This window comes from Oncorhynchus kisutch, linkage group LG28 (assembly GCF_002021735.2).
Source record: "Oncorhynchus kisutch isolate 150728-3 linkage group LG28, Okis_V2, whole genome shotgun sequence".
Lineage (NCBI taxonomy): Eukaryota > Metazoa > Chordata > Actinopteri > Salmoniformes > Salmonidae > Oncorhynchus > Oncorhynchus kisutch.
The window spans coordinates 16600708-16612907 of NC_034201.2; the positions used below are offsets into that span (position 1 = coordinate 16600708).

Genomic DNA, 12200 nt, shown 5'->3' on the forward strand with positions numbered 1-12200 from the left:
GTAACAATGTACACATAGTTAAAGTACACAAGGGAAAATAAATAAGCATAAATATGGGTTGTATTTACAATGGTGTTTGTTCTTCACTGGTTGCATCTGTCTCTGTCTCTCTCTCTCTCTCTGGTTCTCTGTGTGTATATCTCTATCTCTCTGTCTCTCTCTGTCAATTCAATTCAATTCAAGGGCTTTATTGGCATGGGAAACATGTGTTAACATTGCCAAAGAAAGTGAGGTAGACAACATACAAAGTGAATATATAAAGTGAAAAACAAAAAAAATTAACAGTAAACATTACACATACAGAAGTTTCAAAACAGTAAAGACATTACAAATGTCATATTATATATATATACAGTGTTTTAGCAATGTACAAATGGTTAAAGGACACTAGATAAAATAAATAAGTATAAATATGGGTTGTATTTTCAATGGTGTTTGTTCTTCACTGGTTGCCCTTTTCTCGTGGCAACAGGTCACAAATATTGCTGCTGTGATGGCACACTGTGGTATTTCACCCAGTAGATATGGGAGTTTTTCCAAATTGGATTTGTTTTCGAATTCTTTGTGGATCTGTGTAATCTGAGGGAAATATGTCTCTCTAATATGGTCATACATTGGGCAGGAGGTTAGGAAGTGCAGCTCAGTTTCCACCTCATTTTGTGGGCAGTGAGCACATAGCCTGTCTTCTCTTGAGAGCCATGTCTGCCTACGGCGGCCTTTCTCAATAGCAAGGCTATGCTCACTGAGTCTATACATAGTCAAAGCTTTTCTTAAGTTTGGGTCAGACACAGTGGTCAGGTATTCTGACACTGTGTACTCTCTGTTTAGGGCCAAATAACCTTCTAGTTTGCTCTGTTTTTTTGTTAATTCTTTCCAATGTGTCAAGTAATTATCTTTTTGTTTTCTCATGATTTGGTTGGGTCTAATTGTGCTGCTGTCCTGGGGCTCTGTGGGGTGTGTTTGTGTACAGAGCCCCATGACCAGCTTGCTTAGGGGACTCTTCTCCAGGTTCATCTCTCTGTTGGTGATGGCTTTGTTATGGAAGGTTTGGGAATCACTTCCTTTTAGGTGGTTGTAGAGTTTAACGGATCTTTTCTGGATTTTGATAATTAGTGGGTATCGGCCTAATTCTGCTCTGCATGCATTATTTGGTGTTCTACGTTGTACACAGAGGATATTTTTGCAGAATTCTGCATGCAGAGCCTCAATTTGGTGTTTTTCCCATTTTGTGAATTCTTGGTTGGTGAGCGGACCCCTGACCTCACAACCATAAAGGGCAATGGGTTCTATAACTGATTCAAGTATTTTTAGCCAGATGCTAATTGGTATGTCAAATTTAATGTTCCTTTTGATGGCCCTTCTTGCCTTGTCTCTCAGCTCGTTCACAGCTTTGTGGAAGTTACCAGTGGCACTGATGTTTAGGTTGAGGTACGGTGTCTAGATGGACAGTATTTGTGGTCTTGGCAACTGGTCTTTTTTGGAACACCATTATTTTGGTCTCACTGAGATTTACTGTCAGGGCCCAGGTCTTGGAGAATCTGTGCAGAAGATTTAGGTGCTGCTGTTGGCCCTCCTTGGTTGGGGACAGAAGCACCAGATCATCAGCAAACAGTAGACATTTGACTTCAGATTCTAGTAGGGTGAGGCCGGGTGCTGCAGACTGTTCTAGAGCCCTCGCCAATTCATTGATATATATATGTTAAAATATTAGCTGGATCCCTGTCTCAACCCACGGTCCTGTGGATAGAAATGTGTGTGTTGTTTGCCATTTTTAACTGCACACTTGTTGTTTGTGTACATGTATTTTATAATGTTGTATGTTTTACCCCTAACACCACTTTCCATACATTTGTATAGCAGACTCTCATGCCGAATTGAGTCATAAGCTTTTTTGAAATCAGCAAAGCATGAGAAGACTTTGTTTTGGTTTGTTTGTTTGTCAATGAGGGTGAATACGTGGTTTGTCGTACGGTAATTTGGTAAAAGCCAATTTGACATTTGCTCAGTACATTGTTTTCACTGAGGAAATGTACAAATCTGCTGTTAATGATAATGCTCAAGATTTTCCCAAGGTTGCTGTTGACGCATATCCCACGGTGTAAGGAACGACGCTGCAGAAGAGAAGCAGGTACGGGGAGTTGACGTTTCATTTGGAACGGACATGCAACAGGACAGGAACAACGTCAGCACTGGGAAACACAAAGACAGACGGCAATCAATGCAGCAACGGGGAACAGAGCAGGGAACTGACACATACAGGGGAGGTAATGAACAGGAGATTGAGTCCAATATCGCTGACGCGCGTGACGAGGGACGGCAGGTGCGAGTAATGATGGTGGCGGGAGTGCGTAATACAGGGCAGCGTGGCGCCAAGTGCCAGGGGGGAAGAGCTGGAGCAGGCGTGACACACAGTAGTTATTGGGGTCAAATTTGTCTCCACTTTTGTGGATTGGGGTGATCAGATTCTAAGATCTGTATTTGATCTTGTAAATATTTTTGCTGTTTGTTCTTTGTTATTGAGCCAAAAAGATTGGTGAAGTGGTTTATCCACACATCTCCGTTTTGGATAGATAACTCTTCGTGTTGTTGTTTGTTTAGAGTTTTCCTATTTTCCCAGAAGTGGTTTGATTCTATGAATTCTTCAACTACATTGAGCTGATTTCTGACGTGCTGTTCCTTCTTTTTCTGTGGTGTATTTCTGTATTGTTTTAGTGATTCACCGTAGTGAAGGCGTAGTCTCAGGTTTTCTGGGTCTCTATGTTTTTGGTTGGATATCTCTCTCTCAGTTGCTTCACCCATATCGCTCCCCATCTCTCTCCATCCTTATTTTAGTTGTTCTCCCTCTCCTCTCTCCCCTCATACAACCCTCCCAGATTCTGCCTTCTACCCAACAGCATGTCTATAGGTTTTGTAGTGTGTTCCAGGCTGACTTGAAAGCAGTGTGATTTTGACAGGGAAGCCCACCAGTAGGCCTTCCTGTCCTGTGTTTGACAACAAGCCCCAAGCTCAGCAGTCTAACCCACATAATTACAGTATTCATTGACATACACACACACAGACACACACATACACATAGAGACATAGAGAGGTGCCCACGCTTTTTTGTTATTCCGTCTCACACACAGACACACATATTGTATGAACACACACACTCACTTTTCTCCTCCTGCTCTTCCTTCTTCTGCTCCACCTTGCCTTTAATCTTCCACACCCTGCTTGTTCTCTGCTGACCTAGTGTGTCCTTGACTGACAAGCCCAACAGAGAGCAACAGGCCGGTGAGTAGCAGGGTAACAAGGTAGCAGGGTAGATGGGTGGCAGGGTAGAAGCATAACAGGTTAGCAGGGTAACAGGTTAGATGGGTAGCAGGGTAGACACGTAACAGGGTAGCAGAGTAGTAGGGTAACAGTGTAGCAGGGTAACAGGATAACAGTGTAGCAGGGTAACAGGGTAACAGTGTAGCAGGGTAACAGGTTAGATGGGTAGCAGGGTAGACACGTAATAGAGTAGCAGAGCAGTAGGGTAACAGTGTAGCAGGGTAACAGGATAACAGTGTAGCAGGGTAACAGGGTAACAGTGTAGCAGGGTAACAGGGTAGCAGCGTAACAGGGTAGCACCGTAACAGGGTAGCAGAGCAGCAGGGTAGAAGCGTAACAGGGTAGCAGCGTAGCAGGGTAGAAGCGTAACAGGGTAGCAGGGTAACAGGGTAGAAGGGTAACATTGTAGCAGGGTAACAGGGTAGCAGCGTAACAGAGTAGCAGCGTAACAGGGTAGCAGGGTAGCAGCGTAACAGGGTAGCAGCGTAACAGGGTAGCAGAGCACCAGGGTAGCAGCGTAACAGGGTAGCTGCGTAACAGGGTAGCAGGGTAGACACGTAACAGGGTAGCAGTGGAACAGGGTAGCAGCGTAACAGGGTAGCAGAGCAGCAGGGTAGAAGTGTAACAGGGTAGCATCATAACAGGGTAGAAGGGTAGAAGCGTAACAGGGTAGCAGCATAACAGGGTAGCAAGGTAGCAGCGTAACAGGGTATCAGTGTAACAGGGTAGCAGTGTAACAGGGTAACAGGGTAGCAGCGTAACAGGGTAGCAAGGTAGAAGCGTAACAGAGTAGCAGCGTAACAGGGTAGCAGGGTAGCAGCGTAACAGGGTAGCAGCGTAACAGGGTAGCAGGGTAGAAGCGTAACAGGGTAGCAGCGTAACAGGGTAGCAGCGTAACAGGGTAGAGGTGTAACAGGGTAGAAGCGTAACAGGGTTACAGTGTAGCAGGGTAGCAGCGTAACAGGGTATCAGTGTAACAGGGTAGCAGTGTAACAGGGTAACAGGGTAGCAGCGTAACAGGGTAACAGGGTAGCAGCGTAACAGAGTAGCAGCGTAACAGGGTAGCAGGGTAGCAGCGTAACAGGGTAGCAGCGTAACAGGGTAGCAGGGTAGAAGCGTAACAGGGTAGCAGCGTAACAGGGTAGCAGCGTAACAGGGTAGAGGTGTAACAGGGTAGAAGCGTAACAGGGTTACAGTGTAGCAGGGTAGCAGCGTAACAGGGTAGCAGGGTAACAGTGTTGCAGGGTAGCAGCGTAACAGGGTAGCAGCATAACAGTGTAGCAGGGTAACAGGGTAGGAGCGTAACAGTGTAGCAGGGTAACAGGGTAGAAGCGTAACAGGGTAACAGTGTAGCAGGGTAGCAGCGTAACAGGGTATCAGGGTAACAGGGTAGAAGGGTAACAGTGAAGCAGGGTATCATGGTAACAGGGTAGAAGAGCAGCAGGGTAGCAGTGTAACAGGGTAGCAGGGTAGAAGCGTAACAGGGTAGAAGGGTAACAGGGTAGCAGCGTAACAGGGTAGAGGCGTAACAGGGTATCAGAGCAGCAGGGTAGCAGCGCAACAGGGTAGCAGGGTAGAAGCGAAACAGGGTAGCAGCGTAACAGGGTAGCAGGGTAGAAGCGTAACAGGGTAGCAGTGTAGCAGGGTAACAGGGTAGCAGAGTAACAGGGTAGCAGCGTAACAGGGTAGCAGAGCACCAGGGTAGCAGCGTAACAGGGTAGCTGCGTAACAGGGTGGCAGGGTAGACACGTAACAGGGTAGCAGCGGAACAGGGTAGCAGCGTAACAGGGTAGCAGAGCAGCAGGGTAGAGGTGTAACAGGGTAGCAGCATAACAGGGTAGAAGGGTAGAAGCGTAACAGGGTAGCAGCATAACAGGGTAGCAAGGTAGCAGCGTAACAGGGTATCAGGGTAGAGGCATAGCAGCGTAACAGGGTAGCAGCGCAACAGGGTAGAAGCGTAACAGGGTAGAAGTGCAGCAGGGTAGCAGAGGGAATGTGGTGAACTGGCTCTTTATCTGGTGCATCACATTGGCTTGCATCTCACTTTATACAGTCAAGTCAGCATGAATCGAATTTTGGGGAGTACAGTGATTTAGTAATTAATATTTTACTCTGTCTGCCACTCTGCTTAACAACAGACAGAAAGGGAGACGAGAGACGGAGAGAGAGAGAGAGAGAGAGAGAGAGAGAGAAAGTGAGGGAGAGAGAGAGAGGAAGAGAGAGAGGAAGGAAAGAGAGAGTGTGTAAGGGGAAAAAATGATTGTGAGGGCTAAGAAGGATAGATCAAGAGAGATGATTAAAGATAGAGAAATTGAATAAACAAGAGAAACAATTAAGATGGGTGGATAGTGGAGGAGATCATGTGATTAAGATGGCTCCTGTTTTGGAGGTGTCTCCACAGCATCTGTTTGTGACAGATCTCTCTTTCCCTAGTTCTATCCCCCTTTCGCTCTCCCTCCCCTCTCCCTCCCCTCTCTCTCTCTCTCTCTCTCTCTCTCTCTCTCTCTCTCTCTGTCTACATGTCAGTATGTTGTGACAGCGTGGCGGTTGGTGTTATGGGGGTTGAAATCTTAAAGTGCACATTATCCTGTAAGGCTTAATTCATGGGTGCAAACAAGGGCTGACTGTGAAATTACAGCCTGTGATGCGACTGTACCCCTACCCTCAACACACACACAGTCTGTCAGCCTGCACAGTCTCCCTCTCTCCCGCTCTCCCCTCTCTCATCTCTTCCTCTCTCCCTCTCTCTCTCCCTCTCTTCTCTCTCCCTCTGTTCTCTCCTCTCTCCCTCTCTCTCCCTTTCTCCTCTCTCTCCCACTCTCCCTCTCTTTCCCACTTTCCCTCTCTCTCCCTCTCTCCCTCTCTCTACCCTGTCTCCCCCTCTCTCCCTCTCTCTCCCTCTCTCTCCCTCTCTCTCCCTCTGTGTCCCTCTCTCTCCCTCTCTCCCTCTCTTCCTCTCCCCTGTCTCCCTCTCTCTCCCTCTCTCTCCCTCTCTCTGCCTTTATCCCTTTCTCTCCCTCTCTCCCTCTCCCCTGTCTCCCTCTTTCTCCCTCTTTCTCCCTCTCTCTCCCTCTCTCTGCCTTTATCCCTTTCTCTCCCTCTCACCTGCTCTCCCTCTCTCCTTTCTCCCTATCTCTCCCTCTCTCCTACTCTCTCTCTCCTTCTATCTCTCTCTCCCTCTCTCCCTCTCTCCCCCTCTACCACTTCAATAAGTGGGCAGGGCCTGTCAGATTGGCACAGGCTGAAAATAGGGCACAGTCTGGCAGGGTACATCACACACTGACCCACTTACCAGACCTGGGCGCGTCTTGTTGTGTTCTATAACCACCACAACAATGATAACATTACTGGAGTAGAGATGGTGATAAAGACTGTACTGTATGTGATGAGTGTTTGACCATTTTTGACTGACCAAAGTGTTTCACAATGTGATTATATTGCATGTTTGACAGGGAGTTCAGTGTGTTTCCTCTTGGCAATGACAGGTTGCCAAGGATCTGTATATTTCAGTCACTCTGCGCTGACTAAGTTGTTCGTTGAGGATGTTTAGTTATTTTGAGGCTTTGTTAAATAGTTGTATCTCTGTCTTTCTCTCTTTCTCTCTTTCTAACAGCTAACAGGTTCTTCCTGACATCCTTTGGTGCTCTGTACATCTCAGATGTCCAGAAAGAGGATGCCCTCTCCACCTACCGCTGCATCACCAAGCACAAATACAGTGGAGAGACACGCCAGAGCAATGGAGCCAGGCTGTCTGTCATGGGTGAGTAGGACTGTGTGTAAAGTATGTCAGTGTCTGTATTTCTCTGAGTACCAGTATACAGTGTTCTGTGTGTGTAATATACAGTATGTCTGTGAATATGAATAAATAGTATGTGAGTCATTAATCAACATCCCACACCATTCCCCAGTCCAAAGTGTAAGCTGTCTCCCCCCTCTCCTCCAGACCCCACAGAGTCGTCTCCCTCTATCCTGGACAGTTTCCTAGCGGGGGAGGTGCGGGCGGGTCTGAGTGTGGAGCTTCCCTGCATTGCAGCAGGGTACCCCAGCCCCACAGTGCGCTGGCTGAAGGACGGACGCCCACTGCCTTCCGATGCCCACTGGACGCGGCGCCTCACGGGTCTGACCATCAGTGACCTCAGGCAGGAGGACAGCGGCAGCTATGCCTGTGAGGTCACCAACAGCTTCGGCTCCAAGGAGGTGTCCGGAGCACTTTATGTCATAGGTAAGGAGATGAGTAGAGGGGGGGCTAGAAAGTGGGAGTAGAGGAGGGGCTAGAGAGTGGGAGTAAAGGGGGGGGGGTAAGGTTAGCACAGACCCCCAAAACAAACAGCCATATACAGATACACTCACACTGTCCTGGGACAGGCACATATACTGTACACACACACACACGTTCACACATATAGTGTATAGTAACATATTATGTATAATAACATATCATGTATAGTAACATATAATATATAATAACACATAACATATAATAATATATACTGTATAATAACACATAATATATAATAACACATAATATATAATAACATATCATATATAATAACATATACTGTATAATAACATATAATATATAATAACACATAATACAGTGCCTTGCGAAAGTATTCGGCCCCCTTGAACTTTGCGACCTTTTGCCACATTTCAGGCTTCAAACATAAAGATATAAAACTGTATTTTTTTGTGAAGAATCAACAACAAGTGGGACACAATGATGAAGTGGAACGACATTTATTGGATATTTCAAACTTTTTTAACAAATCAAAAACTGAAAAATTGGCCGTGCAAAATTATTCAGCCCCTTTACTTTCAGTGCAGCAAACTCTCTCCAGAAGTTCAGTGAGGATCTCTGAATGATCCAATGTTGACCTAAATGACTAATGATGATAAATACAATCCACCTGTGTGTAATCAAGTCTCCGTATAAATGCACCTGCACTGTGATAGTCTCAGAGGTCCGTTAAAAGCGCAGAGAGCATCATGAAGAACAAGGAACACACCAGGCAGGTCCGAGATACTGTTGTGAAGAAGTTTAAAGCCGGATTTGGATACAAAAAGATTTCCCAAGCTTTAAACATCCCAAGGAGCACTGTGCAAGCGATAATATTGAAATGGAAGGAGTATCAGACTACTGCAAATCTACCAAGACCTGGCCGTCCCTCTAAACTTTCAGCTCATACAAGGAGAAGACTGATCAGAGATGCAGCCAAGAGGCCCATGATCACTCTGGATGAACTGCAGAGATCTACAGCTGACGTGGGAGACTATGTCCATAGGACAACAATCATATTTTGCACAAATCTGGCCTTTATGGAAGAGTGGCAAGAAGAAAGCCATTTCTTAAAGATATCCATAAAAAGTGTTGTTTAAAGTTTGCCACAAGCCACCTGGGAGACACACCAAACATGTGGAAGGAGGTGCTCTGGTCAGATGAAACCAAAATGGAACTTTTTGGCAACAATGCAAAACGTTATGTTTGGCGTAAAAGCAACACAGCTCATCACCCTGAACACACCATCCCCACTGTCAAACATGGTGGTGACAGCATCATGGTTTGGGCCTGCTTTTCTTCAGCAGGGACAGGGAAGATGGTTAAAATTGATGGGAAGATGGATGGAGCCAAATACAGGACCATTCTGGAAGAAAACCTGATGGAGTCTGCAAAAGACCTGAGACTGGGACGGAGATTTGTCTTCCAACAAGACAATGATCCAAAACATAAAGCAAAATCTACAATGGAATGGTTCAAAAATAAACATATCCAGGTGTTAGAATGGCCAAGTCAAAGTCCAGACCTGAATCCAATCGAGAATCTGTGGAAAGAACTGAAAACTGCTGTTCACAAATGCTCTCCATCCAACCTCACTGAACTCGAGCTGTTTTGCAAGGAGGAATGGGAAAAAATGTCAGTCTCTCGATGTGCAAAACTGATAGAGACATACCCCAAGTGACTTACAGCTGTAATCGCAGCAAAAGGTGGCGCTACAAAGTATTAACTTAAGGGGGCTGAATAATTTTGCACGCCCAATTTTTCATTTTTTGATTTGTTAAAAAAGTTTGAAATATCCAATAAATGTCGTTCCACTTCATGATTGTGTCCCACTTGTTGTTGATTCTTCACAAAAAAATACAGTTTTATATCTTTATGTTTGAAGCCTGAAATGTGGCAAAAGGTCGCAAAGTTCAAGGGGGCCGAATACTTTCGCAAGGCACTGTATATAATAACACAAAATATATAATAACACATAATATACAGTTGAAATGGGAAGTTTACACCTCAGCCAAATACATTTAAACATGACGATGGTCATCATGGCCAAACAGTTCTATTTTTGTTTCATCAGACCAGAGGACATTTCTCCAAAAAGTACGATCTTTGTCCCCATGTGCAGTTGCAAACTGTAGTCTGACTTTTTTATGGCGGTTTTGGAAGCAGTGGCTTCTTCCTTGCTGAGAGGCATTTCAGGGTATGTCAATATAGGACTCGTTTTACTGTGGATATAGAGACTTTTGTACCTGCTTCCTCCAGCATCTTCACAGGGTCCTTTACTGCTGTTCTGGGATTGATTTGCACTTTTCGCACCACAGTATGTTCATCTCTAGGAGTCAGAATGCGTCTCCTTCCTGAGCGGTATGATGGCTGCGTGGTCCCATGGTGTTTATACTTACGTACTATTGTTTGTACAGATGAATGTGGTACCTTCAGGCCTTTGGAAATTTCTCCCAAGGATGAATCAGACTTGTGGAGGTCTACAATTTTTTTCTGAGGTCTTGGCTGATTTCTTTTCATTTTCCCATGATGTTTAGCAAAGAGGCACTGAGTTTTAAGGTAGGCCTTGAAATACATTCACAGGTACACCTCCAATTGACTCAAATGATGTCAATTAGCCTATCAGAAGCTTCTAAAGCCATGACATCATTTTCTGGAATTTTCCAAGCTGTTTAAAGGCATTAAAGGCACAGTCAACTTAGTGTATGTACATATAATATATAATAACATATACTGTGTAATAACATTTAATATATAATAACATATATTATATAATAACACATAATATATAATAACATATAATAACACATAATATATAATAACATATAATATATAATACCATATAATATATAATAACACATAATATATAATAACATTTAATATATAATAACATATAATATATAATAACATATAATAACACATAATATATAATAACATATAATAACACATAATATATAATACCATATAATATATAATACCATATAATATATAATAACACATCATATATAATAACACATAATATATAATAACATATAATGTATAATACCATATAATATATAATAACATATCATATATAATACCATATGATATATAATACCATATAATATATAATAACACATAATATATAATAACATATAATATATAATAACATATAATGTATAATAACACATAATATATAATAACATTTAATATATAATAACATATAATATATAATAGCATATAATAACACATAATATATAATAACATATAATAACACATAATATATAATACCATATAATATATAATACCATATAATATATAATAACACATAATATATAATAACATATAATAACACATAATATATAATAACATATAATAACACATAATATATAATACCATATAATATATAATACCATTAATATATAATAACACATAATATATAATACCATATAATATATAATACCATATAATATATAATAACACATAATATATAATACCATATAATATATAATACCATATAATATATAATAACACATAATATATAATAACACATAATATATAATAACATATAATGTATAATACCATATAATATATAATAACATATCATATATAATACCATATAATATATAATACCATATAATATATAATAACACATAATATATAATAACATATAATATATAATAACATATAATGTATAATAACACATAATATATAATAACATATAATGTATAATACCATATAATATATAATACCATATAATATATAATACCATATAATATATAATAACACATCATATATAATAACACATAATATATAATAACATATAATGTATAATACCATATAATATATAATAACATATCATATATAATACCATATAATATATAATACCATATAATATATAATAACACATAATATATAATAACATATCATATATAATAACATATAATGTATAATAACACATAATATATAATAACATTTCATATATAATAACATATAATATATAATAACATATAATAACACATAATATATAATAACATATAATAACACATAATATATAATACCATATAATATATAATACCATAATATAATAACACATAATATATAATAACATATAATACACATAATATATAATAACACATAATAACACATAATATATAATACCATATAATATATAATACCATATAATATATAATAACACATAATATATAATACCATATAATATATAATACCATATAATATATAATAACACATAATATATAATAACATATAATGTATAATAACACATAATATATAATAACATATAATGTATAATACCATATAATATATAATAACATATAATATATAATAACATATAATATATATAACATAATATATAATACCATATAATATATAATACCATATAATATATAATAACACATAATATATAATAACACATAATATATAATAACATATAATGTATAATACCATATAATATATAATAACATATCATATATAATACCATATAATATATAATACCATATAATATATAATAACACATAATATATAATAACATATAATGTATAATAACACATAATATATAATAACATATAATGTATAATAACATATAATATATAATAACGTTTAATATATA

The 12200-nt window shown here is 40.1% G+C and overlaps 1 pseudogene; it reads left to right on the forward strand.

Moving 5' to 3' along the window:
• LOC109884590 (Down syndrome cell adhesion molecule-like protein 1 homolog) overlaps positions 1-12200 on the forward strand; it is a 92663-nt pseudogene that overhangs the window by 44656 nt on the left and 35807 nt on the right.